Genomic DNA, 19,687 nt, shown 5'->3' on the forward strand with positions numbered 1-19,687 from the left:
GTGAAAGAAAAATAGGGCATGCATTTTTTTAATTAATAAAATGCAACATAATAATAAACATATATTATGAGGACAAAATGCAGATTTCCCACATATATATTGTATAATAAAATCTGTATCTGAGTTATAGATAAATAATATGATTAAGTGGGTTATCACATTTTGTGACTCCCCTAAAAGAAACCCAAACCAGGGGGAAACAATGATAACTAATTGTGATGACTTCATATTACCTACAGAATAAGAGGCAACATGCCTCTGAATACCAAGCAGTAACCAGGCAACAACAGTAAAAGAGGGTTATTGCCCTGATGTCCTGCTTGCAGGCTTCCCAGAGGCATCTGATTAACCACTGTGGGAAATGTGACACGGAATTGGATAAGCCTTCGGTCTGATCTAGCAGGGCTGTTCTTAACCGTAAGAATGATTTATGTAATAATGATGTGGCCATAAAGTGGTGATAGAAGAGGGCACATCTTGGATGTATGAAGCCATTCTGTTCTGATTAATGAATTTGCCCATTATTTCTCATCTTGGAAAATAGTATGGTGGATAGCATGAATGAGTTGCTATAAGCATAAACTGCTACTGGTTTTATCCATTTTCCACTTATATTTTGCCGTTTCTCCAAGTAACTCAAGGCAGTGTCTTCCATCATCCTCATAATTTGATCCTCATAATAACCCATGTGAGATAGTGATTGGCCCAAGGTAATCCAGAGAGCCTTGTGGCTGAAGGGGGATTTGAACCCAAATCTTCCAGGTCCTTGTCTAGTACTCTCAACTCAGTGGCTCCCAAACCTTTCCCCTTATGGACCATTTGAAAATTACTAAAGATACTGATGGATTATTATTATTATTATTATTACTGTTGTAGTAATTGCAATGTGCTGTGTTAGATGCTATACGATTTTGAACTGAATGAAGCACTGGTCTGCAAGCCACATTTTGGGAAACCCCTGCTCTAACCACTACAGAACACAGTTCCTTATGAATGTGCCAGAAGTTTGTGAAATCAAACTGCTCCACTCAAAACCAATTCAAATAATTGTGTAAACATCTACTACACAGTGGGGTATTTTCTTCAGTTATTAAAAATTACCCAGTCTGCAGTACTACAGATGAACTCTTTTAGACACATGAGCAGAATATCTGTAACATGAGCAGAATAGTCATTTTCCACTTAACACTCATTTTATCATGTTGACCTTACCTCTGCAAGCTTTCATATTTTTGAAAGTTTTCAGTTGTTTTTGGGGGGATAATAAATTTCACAATTCTTCCCATATTCCAACCGTGTGTGTGTGTGTGTGTGTGTGTGTGTGTACACACATCCATACTGTCCCATGGCATATTCTCCCACCCGCCTCCGATTTTTCTCAATGTTGTCTGACTTGCTCAATCATCCTTCCCAGGCTTCAAGGCTTTCTTTGTGCTTCCTTGTGGTCAGGACCTTTGGCATTCCCGAAGCTCTCCCTGACCCGATTCTGCTTTGGGCTGCATCCGGTGTGGGCTACACAAACAAAAGTTCACTTCAGCATCAATCGAGGGAAACAAGTGCCTGAACACAAAGCAAGAGAAGTCAAGCAAATACCTTCCCAGGGCTCTCAGTTCAATCATCACAGCTGAACTCAACAAGGGAGCCCAGAGAAAGAGTTAGGAGGGGAAAGAAGAGACCTGCTTTTCTTTCATGTAAAAAAGAAAAAAGCGAGCCCAACTCACTTTATATTTTCAAGGCAACAGAACGTCAAGGAAAGTTGTGTTGCCTAAGGCTGCAATGCAGCAAGGGGATTTAAATGTAACCTCGGTGTACAGAAACAGGAAGTCCCTTAATTCATTCAATATTTCATTAGAAATCTCTTAATGCTGGTCTTATTCCTAAAGGTAAACATCTTGGAGGCTCTTCAGAGCTTGTATTTCATTATTTAATAATCTGTTCTCAGTAATACGACTCCCCAGGTTGGAACTTGCAGCCATGTCTGTCCGCATGCTGGAAATATTAGCAATCCAGGAATTGTTAAATAATTAAGTTGTTGGTGCCTGTAAGTGTTAGGGCAGGAATCACACAACTTTTAATATTATTCCAAACAGTCAGGGAAGGATGGTGCTGCAGAAAAAGAACAATAAATATCACGGACTAAGTCTTGTCAAAGGGTTTGTGTGGAGTGTTTTAAAAAATAAATAAAAATTTGGTGGCAGATTAGTCTTACACTGCCTCATAGGAATGGGGCAGAAATTCGATTCAGCTCATATTAGAAAGCAAACCTACTTACTTTGCACTTTCTGAAATAATACACAAACCGAAACACAGCCATCCTTTGAAATTTGCACGTCTCTGAATTTTGCAATGCAGTTCTCGAGCCATGAAATGTGTACAAAAACATGACTTCATATTCTGGCTTGTTCTGGAGTCATTAAGAATAGTTTCCTGGTTTGGACAAAACAGGAAACTGGACTGAATGGGATATTTCTTGGTTTGGTTTGCTCATGTGAATGGAGAAGAGAAGAAAAGTTGCATCTATTGTCAAAAGACCTGCACATATCTTGGCTTTTCAAGCCAATATGATCAACTGAATGTGATTATGGTGTTGCCCTCCACATTCCAGACATGTGGTGTGCTTCAACATGCATTGATTCATAGACCAAGGGTGGGGAACCTCAGGATTAGGGGCCAAAGGTGACCTTCTAAGCCTCTCATTTTGGCCCTTGGGACCTTCCCCTGGTCACACCTCCTTCCCAGCCAAACCCCGTATTGGCCCTGCATCACAATAACCTTGGGTACTTTTGCCTGGTGTTATGTACTGAGTTGAATAGGATCCAAAATGCAGCAGTCTGATTGGTCCTAGAACAATAGGATTCAGAATACAGCAGTCTGATTGGTCCTAGAACAATGCAGCAGTATGATTGATCCACAGGAGCCACCCACTCCAGCTCCAGGTGGAAGTGAATCCGCAACCTGATTGGCCTACAGGAGAATCCCAGAATTAGCCAATCACGTGCGGCCCATTGTGTAAATAATGTATATAAAGCAGATATTTTGGGGGAACTTTCATTCCTCACTACTATGAGCTGAATAAAGAGCATGAAATCCACACTCGACTCTGAGTATATTTCACCTGGCAAGGTTGCATCTTACTTCCCTGGATGGAGCATGCAGAGGTGTGTGTGTGTCTGTGTTGAAACTAGCCTACTGTACGAAGATAAACTTGACATTCATTGCTCCACCCACTTTTGTTCCTGGCCGCTCCCACCACTGGCATCTGAACCCTGGAAGGTTGGCCAGAAGGAAATGTTGTCCTAAAGCTGAGAAGGGTACCCCACTTCTATTGCAGATCTGCAAGGCTGACAGTGATCTAAATTACAGATAGGTAGCCGTGTTGGTCTGCCATAGTCAAAACAAAACAAATTCCTTCCAGTAGCACCTTAAAGACCAACTAAGTCAGTTCTTGGTATGAGCTTTCGTGTGCATGCACACTTCTTCAGATACACTGAAACAGAAGTTTCCAGACCATGGTCTGGAAACTTCTGTTTCAGTGTATCTGAAGAAGTGTGCATGCACACGAAAGCTCATACCAAGAACTGACTTAGTTGGTCTTTAAGGTGCTACTGGAAGGAATTTGTTTTGTAGTGATCTAAATGTCTGTGCCACTGACATGGCAGGAACCTCTATATGTATATCGGACCTCAGCATTTTATTATGTTGTATCCCACTTACCCTACACATGGTGTTCCTATCAGAATGCCTGTTGCAACACACAGAGAGTGAAAACAATCAATGAACGAAGAACATTCCTGCAGTGACCATTTTTGGTCAAGAAATGTGTGTGGTCACTCTGGGGTTGCTCTCTGTGCTCCTTCGAGGAATTCAGCAGTTTCCATTGGCAATGAAAGGAACCGCTGCAACAGCTGCAGAGGCAGATCCAGAAGTCCTTTAATTTAAAGTCTGTGGGCATAGACACCCGATCAAATTTGCCAGCAAGGGCTTGAGAAAGAACAAGACGTACAGAGACAGGTACTCATAAAGGACATTCTTCATTGGAACTAATAGGCAAATTAGCCAATTCCTCTTTTAAAGTTGTATGGTACAATTGCCTCGAGACATCATTTAAATCCGTTATGGCTTTTCTCATGTTGCAACAATTTCAATTGTTCTTTGAGGGTGGGGAAGGGTTGGGGGGGGAGCCTGTTTTGGGTGCTTATAAGAACCTACTCAATAGTTCTACAAACTTTGCTGGGCATCATTAAAAGTAGAAACTAATGCAACATGCCAGGCTCTGGACTATTATAAATCAGTTGGCACCAGCATTCTTGACATTAAATCCCTTTTCTTCTCTCTGACTCCAGTTACTAATTATACTGTACCAATAATAGGGGGAGGAAATCCATCATTAACTTTCAGTATTGAAAAATATTCCAACAGCAGCTCTGCTGTACAATATTTGTTGTATAATATTCCAAGAAAGAGTGCGTCTAATATGCCCCACCGTTTCAAAAATTAAACCAGAAGATCCTTCACAAAGGCCATTTTATTCTACAGTAGGATGAACAGGCTGCAATTTGATTGTATTGCAACAAAAGTCAATCACTTGCCACATTCCTCAACTGGATGTGGCTGTGAGGCATGAGAGGGAAGTTGCCGTTGGCACCTTTGGGTGGTGCAATTTTAGAGCTAAAATTAAAAAGTAAAACAGGTATACAAGGGCAAGCAGAGCTTTCAGCATTTAGCATAACACAAAACATTTAATATCACATGTAGGTTGTTTCAAATAGCCACAATATAGGTGAACTGAAAATAACAGTAGGTTACTACTAATATATAATTATCCAGGTCATCTTTTATCCTACATAAAACCCTAAACAGCTTTAGAAATTTCTGTATCAGCTCACCTTTCTTAATATTAAGTTGCCTCTCATTCTTTCTTAACACATGTCACTTTTTGCAGAAGGGCCTGAGATTCTTGTTCATTTCAATTCTTGCTTTATTTTCTGAATCTATATAGCTGCCCCATAATATAAGTTCTCTGGGTAGCTCACCATATACATACAATTAAAATACAGTGTAAGATGATGCAAAGTATTATTGTACAAGCAAACAGAATGGAAGCATCTTGAAAGGCTTTTGAATTTAACAACTGTGCATCAGTAACATGATTTCATTTCCTGGAAGTCAAAAAGCCTATTTTGGGATTTAAGTGGCATGTAAATGAAATTGTTGTTGCTGCTGTTGTTTGTTTGTGATGGCGGTTTCCAGCCCATGGGATTGTATAGTGGAGTCTCTGGGTCAGTTGTTCTGCTACTTAGGAACTGGTTAAGCTGGAAACTTGCTATGAAAATAAGATTCTACGAGAACTTTGTAGAAAAGAAAAAGTATTAAGAAATGTGAATATAGAACACTTTAAAACAGGCTGTGAAAACTGCTGGTTGGTTTCCTGGAAAACAACTACAAACATCTCTCTCACACAAGCAGAGAATTGTCTTCCATAGAAGCAGCTGTTATGTCAAAGCACTGGTTGTCTAACAAGTTGCACAAGACACCAATTATGATCCTTCCTGAACTGGAAAATTGGCCACCTTGTGCTTTTCTTGCTCCCAACAACAACAGAGGAGACACAGATGACTGAGAAGTAGGACATTGGAGGGGAGGGGAAGAAAGCTAATATAGAATAAGGAAAATGGATGAAATGTCCATTTTTCTTTTAACTAGTTGTAAAAAGACTGGTAGATAAGATGCTGCCATGCTTGTTACATAGCAAGCATTCCCTGTGTTATTTTCTGTAATCATGAATACAACACTTGCTGATCATTTCAAAATTATTTAAAGGGGGGGGGGAGAGCTTAAGTAGATAGCATTTTCTTGTTGAACTTTTGAGCACCTAGGATTGAAGAAATTCAAATTGATATACAGTAGGAGACCTCCGGGGATTCAGGCCAACAGTTGTATTCAGGCATTATTGTCCTGAGAGGAAGCAAAAGTATGGGGGGGGTGTTGCTGGGATCCCCAGAAACTCCAAGATTCCTCCCAGACTATTCAATGGAATTTCTTCAGTCTGGAGCCATATATATCCATGTGTTGGAAGCCACCCAGAAAACTTTGTGTTATGGGATGGCATACAAATGCTGAAAATCAATTAGGAGGCTTAAACTCACACCTGCCTTCAGCTGAAAGGATGGGAAGTGAAGATATTTGGTTCTTCTGACTCAGTAGCTGCAATGATAAGTAAGAGATTTGTTGGAGCAGTATTGGATTCTTGTATGCATAGATACTTGTTTAGGTTGGGATCAACATGAAGATAACTTGAGTTCATGTACAGCCTTCTTCTTCTTCTTCTTCTTCTTCTTCTTCTTCTTCTTCTTCTTCTTTTTCTTTTGTAAAAACACAATACATCTCTGATGTTTTCTCTGTCCTCCAAAGGAAACTATTCTTACAGAGGCCATTTTAGTTTGCTGTACCTTGAACTTCAGAACAGAACACCATTTGCTACACAAACCTTTTCAAGGGACATTCTGTTCTTTCTAAAATCTGCTACCAACTGTAGATTAAACTAAGCATTTCAACCCAGTCACCGCAATCCTTCCTGCTATGACCTTTTTATCATGATATGCAGATCTTTTCGAGCTTTTTCCTGGTTTCCAAATTAATCAGAAACTGGGTTGCTTTCCTTTTAATTGCAATCATTATGAATATCTGTCAAGCGTTTTTCTTGTGTTCAACTTTACAGGTGATACAGACCCATATATTGAAACCATTTAACATCCCAAACAGCTTGAAATCTGGTCAGCGCTGATGAACAATGGGGAAGAAGAATAATGACTATCCCCACTTCAAAGAGGTATCAACATCTATTCTTGCCACTGTGTTTTTAAAAGAATTTGGCTGGCTGGCTTCCTTGCTTGATGGAAATGCCAGATTCGTTCCTGCTGATACTTATTTAACTTTAAGGTTTTGTTTTGTTTTGTTTTTTAAAAAGACTATAAGATTCACTAGAAGTTTTAAGTTAAAACATTCAAGTGAAATTATCTATTAAGCAATTACATGAAATTGTTTAAAAAAACACCCATGATGCACCAAAGAGGGAGCTGCAGCCCACTGAACAGGCATGCAAACCCATCAGCCACCTCTCTCATGGCTGCTTCTCCTTCTTCCCTGCGGGCATAGGCACTGTTCAGTTTGTAATAGAGTGGAACATTTTTTATCTGAGCTGTGAAGTCCAGCCACCTACCAGCCCTTTATCTATTATTATTGTGGAGGGGGAGGGGGGTACAATGCTGTTCCCCTTGTTCAGATTCTGTGGAAAACTAGAGGGGAGCATTGAAGTAGCCACCTTCTTGGAAGTTGCTCAGCATCTCCATCTTCCAAAACCTCTCAGGCTTCTGCAAAGAGCTATGAAAGGGCCTCCCCAGCTTCCAGCTAGGCAAATGTCTGTTGTTGCTCTTTTGTAGGAGTGAGACATGGCAGGGCACGGCAGGAGACGCCATTTTCTGGTTTGCCACAGGCAGCAAAAGGTCTTGGGTCGGTCCTGCATGAGGGCTAGTTGGCTGAAGAGATCCTTGAAAGAGGGAAAGGGTAGATAGCCTCAAGGTCTTTAGGAAGCTACTTACTGAACACAGGTGAAGTTTCCAAAAGACCATGTTCCAAAAAAAAAAAAAAAGGAAAAGAAAACCACAGAGTCTTCAGATTGCAGGGATTAAAGGAAAACCTTGAAGAACAAAGGAACCAATCCAATAATCTATGGCAGGGTTTGATAGGTTGCCTGGATTGGCTATCTTCTGTGATAAGGATGAACTAGACTACAGTAAGGTCCAGTGTTTTGAACACCAGCCCTTACAGTAATGAAACATGATGGGATTTGCTCATCATTCAGTGACAAGGGTTTTTTAAAAAAATTAAAAAGACTGTCACGCCGCAGCTAAAATTACAATAATTCTTTTAATGACAGGATAGCTATCAGCCCCCTCCAACACTGCTAATGACTACGAGTTGCTACTCTTGTACTACATGCAATACCCCTTGGGCCCATATAGCATTCAGCAGCAGCAAAAGACTTTGCAAGTGCCCCAATTATGATAAACTTTGTTTTCAGATATAATTTGCCATTCACCGCTGTTGAAGAGTGCAACTCGCGAAATGATGCTTCTTCAGGCTCCTTTTACCAAACTTCTGGAAAATGGGGAAATGGTGGTGGAGGAAAACAGTCTTCTATTTAAATGAGTAAGAAATAGAGTAGAGATGAGCTCTCCACTTAATCATTTCAGTTCATATATTCTTTAGTGTTCAAACTGGGTGAAATCACAACAGTTACAGACACTGTAAGCCATGGATGGGAGACCTGAGGCTGTCTTGATGCTGCTGGATGTCAACTCACATACAGTGTTCTGGGCCCAGGAAATCTTGCTGGTATTCCTGGATGGGAGCGACGAGAATATGTACATTATCCAAAAAAAGTTTGAAAGGTAAAGAGAGGCTGGTTCTCAAATGGAATGTCCCACTTTTCCTTTGGCCGTCTCTATTTTCATCAGAGAACTGTTGGAAGGTATGGTAGGACATCCCTATTTTTTCATCGGAGAAATGTTGGAGGTATGTTTTCATGAGAACCATGAATTTTCCTTGGTAGGATATAGATCCTGGGCCACCACAGACAAATGGATACAGCCGTTTAAAATACCATTTTCTTTCCCATTTTGATGAATTGGATCAGGATTATACAGCAGTTTTTCCTGGGGAAGGTGGTGGGACCAAAAAACCCCCCACCCCACTTTCAGACCCATGCCTAGCAATCACAGACCTGTGCTTAGAATCATGGAACAAATAGAAGTGTGGATGAGCCCTCAGTTGTACAATTAGTCTGCAGCAAAAATAAATAAACTGTCCTTATGTGGTTCTTCTGTCCTTATGTGGTCAGTGTAATTCAAGACCAGATGGCTTTTGCAATTTAAGTGTCATGAAGAGAAAGGACTTTGGGTGGCTTTTAAACTTTCACATCCAACTTGCCTACATGTCGTACATTCTGTTCTTGTGATTCTACAGTATTTTTTTACACTTTTCTGAGAAGCGTTCTTTACAGCCTTTCCCCCCTTTATTGCTTTGCTGCTGCCGCTTGACTGCTTTTTAAGCAGGGCTCCTAATTGAATCTGGTTCCTAAATCAACAGCAAAGGCTCATAGTCTAAGCTGGAAAACATTCCTTAGGGGTAAATATTGGATGAAGGTAAGTGAATCACCAGAAGCAAATATTTGCATTAATACCAATGTGGGTGGCCTAATACACATCAATGAAGTTGCCTCATGGAGTACTAATATTTTTAGGGGTGCTATAGGAGTAGAATGCAATCTCTTTTTAGGTGTAAGACTAGGAACTCTTGCAATGTCCCACAGAATGGTAGAAGACAGCTTTGGAAATATGCAGTACATCACTGCTGCTTAAAGTGACCTAAAATTCCAAATTGGTACCACAGTATGTCTAAATATTATTTATTTAAAATGAGACTAGGTAACCTCAAACTCAGGGGCTAAATATGGCCTTCCAGGCCTCTGTATCTGGTCAGTAGAGTTCCCAAGCTACACTTTTCACTGGTCCTGCCTCACACCTCAAATATTTTTGCCTGGCTGGAATGTGTCCTTGAACTCTGCTTGTCTGGATGGAGGACAGAAAGAGGTGCATATACAGCCTTGTGCAAATTAATTGAAACAAACAATGAATTTAGTAGTTTATTGTACAAAACTAACATGGACATGTACAAATCTCACATATACGTACATTAGTAACGGATATGACCTCCACTATTTTTAAGCAGTATTTGAACATGGTTTGGCATGGAGTCTACTAGTTTCAAACATTCACTGTTGATTTTTGGATCCCTGTACCACACTTGAATCAGCGCCTGAATAAGCTTCTCCATAGTTGTATAGTCTACAGCACAGAGGCAACCTTTGCATGTAGCCCACAAATTCTTTTCTTCACTGGTCTTTTGTCCATTCCTTGTACTTTTTTGCCCATTTATACCACTCTTCTTTCTTTTCTTCACTGGTCTTTTGTCCATTCCTTGTACTTTTTTGCCCATTTATACCACTTTTCTTTCTTTTTTTGGTTAAAAGCTGTTTATTGACAGGTCTTCTGGCTTTTCGTCTGACCGCAGTAAGGAGCCTGCAAACTGTAAAGGAACTGATTTGGATTCCTTTCTCCTTCAAATCTGTATTCAATGCATCACTCATCTTGTGGGGATCCTTTTTGCTTTGTCAAAGCAAGAAAGCGTCATCTCTGGGAGTTGTTTTCTTCTTACGACCACATTTTCCTTTACGTTTAGGAGAAACCGATCCAGTTTCCTGCTTCAGCTTGGTAACACGGCTGACAGTTGCTAAACTCACACCAACCACTGAAGCAATCTCTCGATACGTCTTAGCTGTGTGTTTGTGCAGAGTTACAATCTTCGTACATTTCCTAGGTGTCACATCCATCTCGAATGGCGGTCGAATCAAAAGCTGATGAAATACTGTAACTGCTGATGTAATGATTGCAACATACACTACGGCGGTCAGACAGTATTCTACAATCTGATGCAATACAGTAGCTGCTGACATAATGATTTCATCATTAAAACATAAAAAATGATCAAACTGACTTTTTGTGTTTGCTTTGAGGGCAGAATTACGAGTAAGATAGAAAACATGATTTGTTTCAATTAATTCGCACAAGGGTGTAGAAATTAGCCTAGTGCACAAGGGTAAAATTTTGCACAAAGCACGAATGGAAGCAAAACTTGGTAACAGTGAGTTTGTGGTTTGTTTGGAGTGAGACAAACCACAAACCTGGGTTCACATGTAATTAGTCAAAGCTTGATTTAGGCCCTGGTAGCATGGCAGAGACGTGGGTGGCGCTGTGGTCTAAACCACAGAGCCTAGGGCTTGCCAATCGGAAGGTCGGCAGTTTGAATCCCCACAACGGAGTGAGCTCCCGTTACCACAGAGCCTAGGACTTGCCGATCGGAAGATCGGCAGTTCGAATCCCCACGAAGGAGTGAGCTCCCGTTGCTTGGTCCCAGCTCCTGCCCACCTAGCAGTTCAAAAGCACATCAAGTGCAAGTAGATAAATAGGTACCGCTCTGGCGGGAAGGTAAACAGTGTTTCGTGCACTGCTCTGGTTCACCAGAAGCAGCTTAGTCATGCTGGCCACATGACCCAGAAGCTGTTTGCGGACAAATGCTAGCTCCCTCGGCCTATAGAGCGAGGTGAGCGTGCAACCCAGAGTCATTTGCGACTGGACGTAACGGTCAGGGGTACCTTTACCTTTACCTTTACCTTTAGCATGGCAGCAGCAGAACTGATGAAGGAATGACTTTCTAAATGTGCAAATTGAGTATGTGAAATTGCCTTAGACTGAATCAGATGTTTGGTTTTTCTGGCCCAGAACTTTTCTGTCTAACGGGCAACAGTAGTCCAGGACCTGGAGGTCTCTGACCTTCAGCTGAAGGAATCTTCTGCACTTGGTGGATGTGCTCTGCAATGGCACTACGGTCCCCTGTTGATACTATATAAACAGATAGAACACCAACTATAGTAAGCAGAGACATATACACTGGTGCAGTTATGTCAAGATCTGTGAGACTAAAGTATTGTCCACAGCACTTCCATGGGCCAAGAGTGTGCAAAGAAGACAGTTGCATGTAATTCTATTATTGGGCCACTTATGCACTGCTAGCTTTTCAAGAGGGTTCACTGCATCTCTGTAACACTTTCGCCCATTGAATAAATAAATAAATGCAGCTGCCCTGTGGTGGCACTGTTGATAATGTCACTTTGTTATCTTGGATGTGGCTTAAAATAAATGGCTGCTGGATTTTTCAACAGAGCATCAAGGGAAGCCGTGGCTTTGCACCTCCTATAAATAAAAGCAGCTCTGTCTCAGGAGTGAGGACTGCCAAGAAACACAACATGTACCTCCCTCCTCACGCTAGATATGGGGACCAAGGACCGACTTTGTGCAAACACAAAGTAGCTTGCAGTGATGTTGGTCCCCCTGCCAATGGAACTATACGTGCTATTGATTTTGAATCAAGATTTCAAATGGATTCGAACCATGATCCCAATCACACTTACTGGAGGAAGACATGCTGGAATAAATGGGACTTTCTTTTAAATGTGTTCTGACTTATTCACAACTTGTGCTGGCATTACTATTTTAATTTCCTGTTGATGCATGATGACACCATGCACATGTGCCATATGCCTCAAAAGGCAGCAGTGGGAATGAAGCTATTTTTCTAGAAGAGTGCCAATGTTGTCTATCACACATTTCACACAATTTTTCACACAGCATTTTCAATCCATCATAGCCAAGGTTTTTTTTGTCAATGCTTGTCGCATGTTTTTCTGTGATCTAAGATATCATCAAGAGGTTGGAAACTCACCCAGGCATGATGATGATGCAGGATAAGCTACAAGAGACAGACATTCAATTAAATAACCATCATTCATTATGCTCTCATTCTCAGGGTCGTCCAATGAAGCTGAATGTCGGATGACTCAGTACAGACAAAGGAAAGTACTTCAAATAGCACGTAGTTAAACTACGGAATAATTTGCTCCCTTGGGATAGCATAATGACCACTAACTTGGATGGCTTTAAAAGAGGATTAGACAAATTCATGGAAGAGAAAGCTATCAGTGGATACTATCCATAATATACGTAGCTGTGTTACACCTCCACTGTCAAAAGAAGTATGCTTCTGAATACCAGACCCTGGGAATCAGAAGGGGGGAGAATGCAGTTTGTGCTGAAGTCCAGCTTGAAACCTTCCCATGGGCATCTGCTTGGCCACTCCGAGAAGAGGATGTAGGGCTATATTTGTCTTCTATTTGATCCAGCAGGTTTCTTCTTGTTCCAAGGACTAAAGGCTCCATGCAATTCTGCAGCCACAGGGAACCTGCTACAAATAACTTCCATATGACTGAGGTGATGGAGAACAGCTGGAATTGCATGGTTGCTCCCAAATGCAGGGAAAATCTCCACACTGGCACCAAAAGCCCCGAGGACTGTGCCAAATGGTGTGGTTTATTGATTTCAAATGTTAAGACTGCTGCACAAAATACCACCACACTGATTTAATCTACTCAGTGAATTGCTGCTTTCAGCCTTAACATGACACAAAATTACCGTAGTTTTTGCTCTATAAGACTCACTTTTCCCCTCCTAAAAAGTAAGGGGAAATGTGTGTGCGTCTTATGGAGTGAATGCAGGCTGCGCAGCTATCACAGAAGCCAGAACAGGAATAGGGATCGCTGCTTTCACTGCGCAGTGATCCCTCTTGCTGTTCTGGCTTCTGAGATTCAGAATATTTTTTTTTCTTGTTTTTCTCCTCCAAAAACTAGGTGCGTCTTGTGGTCTGGTGCGTCCTATGGTAATAATTTGTAAAACTAAACAAAGAGGGCTTAAAAAACCCTACTAATGCAAATTAAGCAGGCAGACAGATAAACAATTTGTGATTTCTAAAGCAGTGCACTGCTTTCTCTCTACATCAGCTCTAAACGCATGCGACTTGGTAGCCACAAGTTAGAAGTCATTAGTCTCTTGCAATTGCAAATGTCACGAGAAACAGTCCTTAGCAGGGCCAGCCCATTCAAGAAGCAGAGTGAAGCAGCCATCTCAGTTGGTGGAAGCCCCCGAGGTGGTGCCCCTGTGGGTGCCTTGCCACTTCTGCCACCAATTTCCAGAGAAACATCCCAGAGCGCAAGAGATTTCACTCGATTTCAGCAAGATCATAAATTGACACTGATGCCTGTGCTGCTTCTCCCCCAGCAGCGGACGTTGCATGGCAAGAGATGTGGCAGCAGTGCCAGTGGTGGTGACAGCACAGCAGATGGCATAATAGAGCAGGGTTCCACTTCCTATCTCACCTCACGCAGTGAAAACAGGACGCGCCTCTTATGTCCCTTAGTACATCAGTGGGTTGCATACTCTTGAATCCATGGCTATATCACCTTCATCATTGCTGTGGCTAAATCAGTTTGTGAAGAAAGGGCCAAAAATACATTGTACAAAAATCTAATATATATTTTAGGAAAGTTGTTTACCTGTTTGTTTGGCATTTGGAAACCTTTTAAGATACTGTAACTAGACTTTTCATGATGGTTCTTGAGATCAAGGAACAGGTTTTCCTGTGTTTGGATGCAACCGGACACTGTTTTAAAACAAGATGGCAGAATAAACCTTTCAAAACTTCCCTGATTTTTCAAAACTGCACTGATTTTGTTTGTTTGTTTCCTAGAATTCCCAAGCAATACGGGATAGGAAGCTATCAGTTAAATAGGCGTAGCCTTTAAGCATGCAGTGTGAAGTCAATGAAGTCAAACTCTAGATGCATTTTGACTGCAACCCTACACCTGCTTAACTGAGAGGAAATCCCACTGAACTTACTTATTTTGATGTATTCTTAATCTTTGTTGGAAGCCACCCAGAGTGGCTGGGGAAACCCAGCCAGATGGGCGGGGTACAAATAATAAATTTTATTATTATTATTATTATTATTATTATTATTATTATTATTATTATTACTTCTGAACAGACATGAGCAGGATTGCATTGTTCTTCATATAAGTCTACATTAGTATGGCCCACTAATGCCTGAGCACTCTGAAAGTTTTGCTTTGCCTTTGTTAGGCCCTTTCATCACTGCAAAAATAAAACTATGCTCCTTACCTTGGAGAAATGAGAAGAGAAGGCCATCACAAGCAAGAGGAAACCAGTTTTTCTCCAGTTAGAAACTTAATGTTATTATGAAGGGAGAAGCAGCAGGAATAAATGACAGTAGGCTAGCAGTGTCAGATATTTGGGGAATGACTGTGTGTGTGTGTGTGAAAAGGCCCTTAGATACCTGCCTAATGAGACAGGTGGCAGAAAGCCAGGCCAAAGTTACACTTACAGCTCTCATGAAAACTCCTAAGTGCATTGCAAAGAAAGTGCTCCAACTCAGCCGGATCCTGTGGTTCAGTCTGAGAGTTTAAAGGGTATGGAAGAGGAGCCTTCACCTGTTACAAGGAGGACAGCCCTGGCTGACTTCATCTCGTATGCATGGCGCATAGTTGCAGTCTAACTTTATGACTTTTAATGACTCCGGAACACCTCATCACTTGTGAAGGAATACGCTGGAGTTTGCCTTCACTCAGCTTGACAAGGTGATGGGGAGTTATACATTGCCCTCCCCTTTTCCCACTCTTACATGAAAACACTTGTCAGTTCTATCAAATTTAGTAAGACAAGTACCCATGACACCTTGGGGAGAAATGTAACTCAGTTGACACCCAATGCATACCCACACAGCACATGCAGCAACACACACACACACACACACACACACACACACATATATATATACATACATACACACACACACACACACACACCCTGCAAATGGGGAAAGGCATATATATATATATATATATATATATATATATATATATATATGCATTTCCCCATTTCCAGGGTGTTCTCCTGCAGTGGAGCATATTAGATGATTAAAAGTACCACAGACCTTTCTCAAAGCAATGAAGGACAATTGTCTATAGCACTGATGTACAACTTTATAAAATATCGTGGCTCTTTAGGAAATGGTAGCAAAAAATAACTATATGCCAGGTAGCTGAGTTTAATTTTTTTAAGTCCTTTAAAAACACTACCTTTAAAAATAATTGTAGGAATTCTAATTAGTTTACAATGATCCAGCTTTTAAAAATGGCCTAACTCTATGTGTACAAAATTACTGTTGCTGTGTGTCCAGTACTTGGGGACCAGGGCCCTGTAATTTGCCAGTGCGGGATCCAGATTTATATCTCCTCCTCAGCCGTGAGGCTCACTATTGATTTGGTTTTTTATATTTCTATGCTGCTTTTCATTCAAATGACTCCCAAAGCAGCTTACAAACAATAACATGATAGAACATAATAGAACATCACAAATACAGCATAAAACATATTGAATAATTAACAATCAGTGAAACAATTACAGTCTTTAAACACTGTTAACAAAGCAGCAACTAAACAATAAGCTAAACATCACAGTTAAAGCAAAAGTCATATCATGTGATTAACAAATCAATTTGCAATCTATAAAACAATATTAACAACATTAACAAAATAGAAACCCAAAAATAAACTAAGCACTTTTAAGTTCATACATAAACTCTCTCCACACCCCATGCCTTATAACCTTCACTCTATTCAGCTTATTGAAATACACATCCACATAATGCCAATGACAGCAACTCCCTTCTGAAGGTACCTCTGGCTGGAGGTGCGGCAGCAAAGATGGAACCAACCAGCCGCTGATGGCAAACAGAGTCTCCCTCTCCTCACAGTTCTTCCTCTGGAAACAGCTCCCTTATGAAGGCTCCTAGGGCTGGACGGTGGAGCAAGGCAGGTAGAAAAAGCCATTACCTCACGCTATGTAGCCCAAGGCTACATAGGCCTGAATTGCAGGACACAATCTGTTCACAAACTTGAACACTTTTATGAAGAAGAAAATATCCCAGTAGCTCAAGAGTGCTGTTTATGGATGAAGAATCCATTGGGATTGGCAATAGGCCTGGTGGCTTAGAAGTGGACTTTGGAGCTCCCACAACATCCAGCACAAACACACTTTTAAAGAACAGTGTCTGTAGGGTACATATGTACAGGATATGCATCGGTCTGATTTAGAAGCTATTGAATTATTTTACAAGATGCCGTTTCAGGCCAGTGTTGTAGACACAGTATGTTGGTATCGTAAGTCTGAATTTGGGCCAGAACATCAGCATCCACCCTCCCATGCCTCCTCCCCATCCGCAAAAGTTCAGGGTTCGAAAGCACCCACTCCTGAGAAATGGCTGCTCTGTTGGCATCTCTGAAGAATCTGGGCTGGCCAAGTTCCTGCCACCAGTTTATCAAGGGAAAGGGGATTCAAGATATCACAATGTGAAGGTGTTTTTAAAAAAAGAAAAAGAAAAAAAGATAGAAATGAAAGTCACCATTGCTTTTGTTGGTGTTGCAATAGCCGATGATGTGAGCCCATTTCTTATAGTATACAATGGACACACTTTGTCACCACAATTTGCAGAGGGGGGAGCTGAAAATGGTGTCACTTGAATCTTTCTGTTCCACTTCCTGCGCAATGTTGTCAGCCTTCAGGGCACTGTGAATTCCAACACAGCCCATGGCTGTATTAGAGGTGAGGAGCCACCCCCATCTCTTTTATTTTTAAAGATATTTATTAAAATTTTGTATAATAAAACAAGGATCACAATCAAACGGAAAAAAAGACAATAAAAAACATCACAATCAAACAAAACAGAAAGATACAATAAAAAACATAAAAAAGTAAGGAAAGAGCAAAAACAAAAAACAAAATCTAGTTTTTTAGTTATTTATCTTCATAACCCTCTTACCTGACTTCCTCACATCTCCCTTTTCTGTGTTCCCCTTTACACAATCAAATACAGCAATTCCTTACCCTCTTTCAAATCTTATTCAATATTGTACATTTCACCCTATTATGTCTCCGGTTTTTCCTTTCTTTTTAAATCCATTTTTACATGTTCTTTATAACTTAATCCCTTGTATCATTTTGTTTGAATTTGACATAATATTACTCTGGTCTTTTCACCCTTTCCATTTTAAAACATTTTTGCATATTCCTTTTAACTATGTCACTGATGCCATATTATCTTTATATCCAACATCATTTTAACATTCAAACATAGGAGCCACCCCCATCTCACCCAGCATCTAGACTAGGTGTGGTCCCCATCTGCACTATACATTTAAAGCACTATGATATCACTTTAGTCATAACTTCCCCCAAAGGATCCTGGGAACCGGAGTTGGCTAAGGATGCTGAGAAATGTTAGCAGATCCCTATTCCCCTCACAGAGTTACTATTCCAAGAGGGATTGGTTGTTAAACCACTCAGGGAAAGTGAATAGGGTGTGAGGGGAATACAGGCAGCCATGACTAGAGTGGTGAATTAGCGCTTTAAATGTATGGTGCAAATGTGGCCCACACCTAAGCTAGATGTTGGGTGTCTCTTAATCTCTTACTCTAGACAGGAGGAGTTTTCACCATGCTGTGTATATGATGTACATGCTTCCTATCTTTTGGCTTTTAAAAAAAGGCCCCTTACAAAATATAAACAGCAGCTCCAAGAACCTCACAAAATGTAGCTATTTCCAGCCACTTTCCCTTAGTAACATCCTGTCATTCCCTTTAGTTTTGTTCTGCCAGAGGGACCACCATGTTCTTATTTATAAATGAGCGGTGCCTGCTTGCCAACACAAGTCCATAACAATCAGTCTTCATGCTGTCTGGTTTTAGGGTAGCACCTGGGAATCCAATAGCTCAGCAAAACTTTCCTGGGAACTGGCATTGCAGCAAGTTGCATGTGTATGTCCCCCACTTCTTTCCCTCAGTCCTAGCACTCTTTCTTTTTCAACTCCAGAGTAACTGCAATCAAACAAGCAGTTTTATATGGCTCGGAGATGCCTTTTTGTGAACACACAAACACACACACATGGATAGATACCCACCTGCTTGCCTTCCCCTCCTGTGCAATGATGAATACTTTAAATTCTTTTTAAGTGCTAAGTACATAGAGTGGGATTAAACCACATAGCTATTACTGTCTCCTAATTTTTCTTGGATGGGCAGTTCAGCTAAACACCAGGATTCTCTGACTAAATATTTGTAATATCTAGTAAAGATTAAATATACTGCAAAAGGGCAACAGTTCAGTTTTCCTTCGTTTCTCTGTGAAAGTGGATTGTTTCCCGTTCGTAATTTGCTGTGCTGCCAATTTTTTGGTGGTCAGAATTTATCTGTTTGGAAAATGAAGGAAGGACAAAGTAATTTAGGCCACAGAAAGAAAATGTTTCCGTGGTGTGACTCGGATTTCCACTCCTGGCTGTATAAGATTTCTCTTAACTGGAAATAAAAGAGAGAAAGCCAGCCAAAACTCCATCTATTATATATTTTGGAAACTTGGTTGTTTGTTCCCATTTTGTATGATGGCTCCTGAGATGAAGGAGCAGGTTCTCATCTATGCTTGGAGCAGGTTTTCATTTATGTATAGATGCAATTGAATGCTATTTTGGATCCAGATGTCAAATTGGACATTTCAGATTGCACTGATTTTAGCCACATTTCAAAACTGCACTGATTTGGAGGCTTCTTAGTAACCCAAGGAATGAGGCTGCTGGTACTTTATATAATGTGAAAAGAGAATGAACCTATTTTGTTATGTTTTACATTTTCAAAAATGATAAAAACCATATACAACCATTTCCAGGGGGTAATCAAGAAGGAGGTTCGACAAGGAAATACGACAAACAGTCTTGTAGACCTTAAAATCTAACAAATTTATTACGACATAAACCTTTTGTGAACTACAGTCTACTTCATCAGAACATTCAAGGGTTATCCTGCATTGCAAACCTCTAATTCAGGAGAACATTTCATGCCTTTGATGAAGTGGGCTGAATTCCTTCCTGATCCGGACACCATGTTGAGCAGCAACTTCCTCCTGAACCTCACAGGTGAGGAATGCTTATCTTACACAATGGGGTTAGGCATGGAGAGTATTCATTGACACTACATTTAAAGCACTCGTAACAGTCATGGCTTGGAATATGGAATATGGAACCCAAGAAACTTTTGGATCAGGGCCCCCTGTGG

At 40.7% G+C, this 19,687-nt stretch overlaps 1 long non-coding RNA gene across 2 annotated transcripts in view; it reads left to right on the forward strand.

The window, feature by feature from the left end:
* The first annotated feature begins 3,885 nt into the window (after positions 1 to 3,885).
* The window catches only part of LOC309349498, a 34,311-nt gene continuing 18,509 nt past the window's right edge, over positions 3,886 to 19,687 (forward strand). Inside the window, exons 1-3 of one of the 2 annotated variants that reach the window (XR_014159975.1) lie at positions 3,886 to 4,011; positions 6,719 to 6,829; positions 12,484 to 12,789. This is a non-coding gene — a long non-coding RNA (uncharacterized lncRNA). Of the gene's footprint in view, positions 4,012 to 6,718; positions 6,830 to 12,483; positions 12,790 to 19,687 lie in introns of those variants that run through there. The other variant, XR_014159974.1, reaches the window with a different exon arrangement.

This window comes from Podarcis erhardii, assembly GCF_964252035.2.
Source record: "Podarcis erhardii genome assembly, chromosome: 9".
NCBI lineage: Eukaryota > Metazoa > Chordata > Lepidosauria > Squamata > Lacertidae > Podarcis > Podarcis erhardii.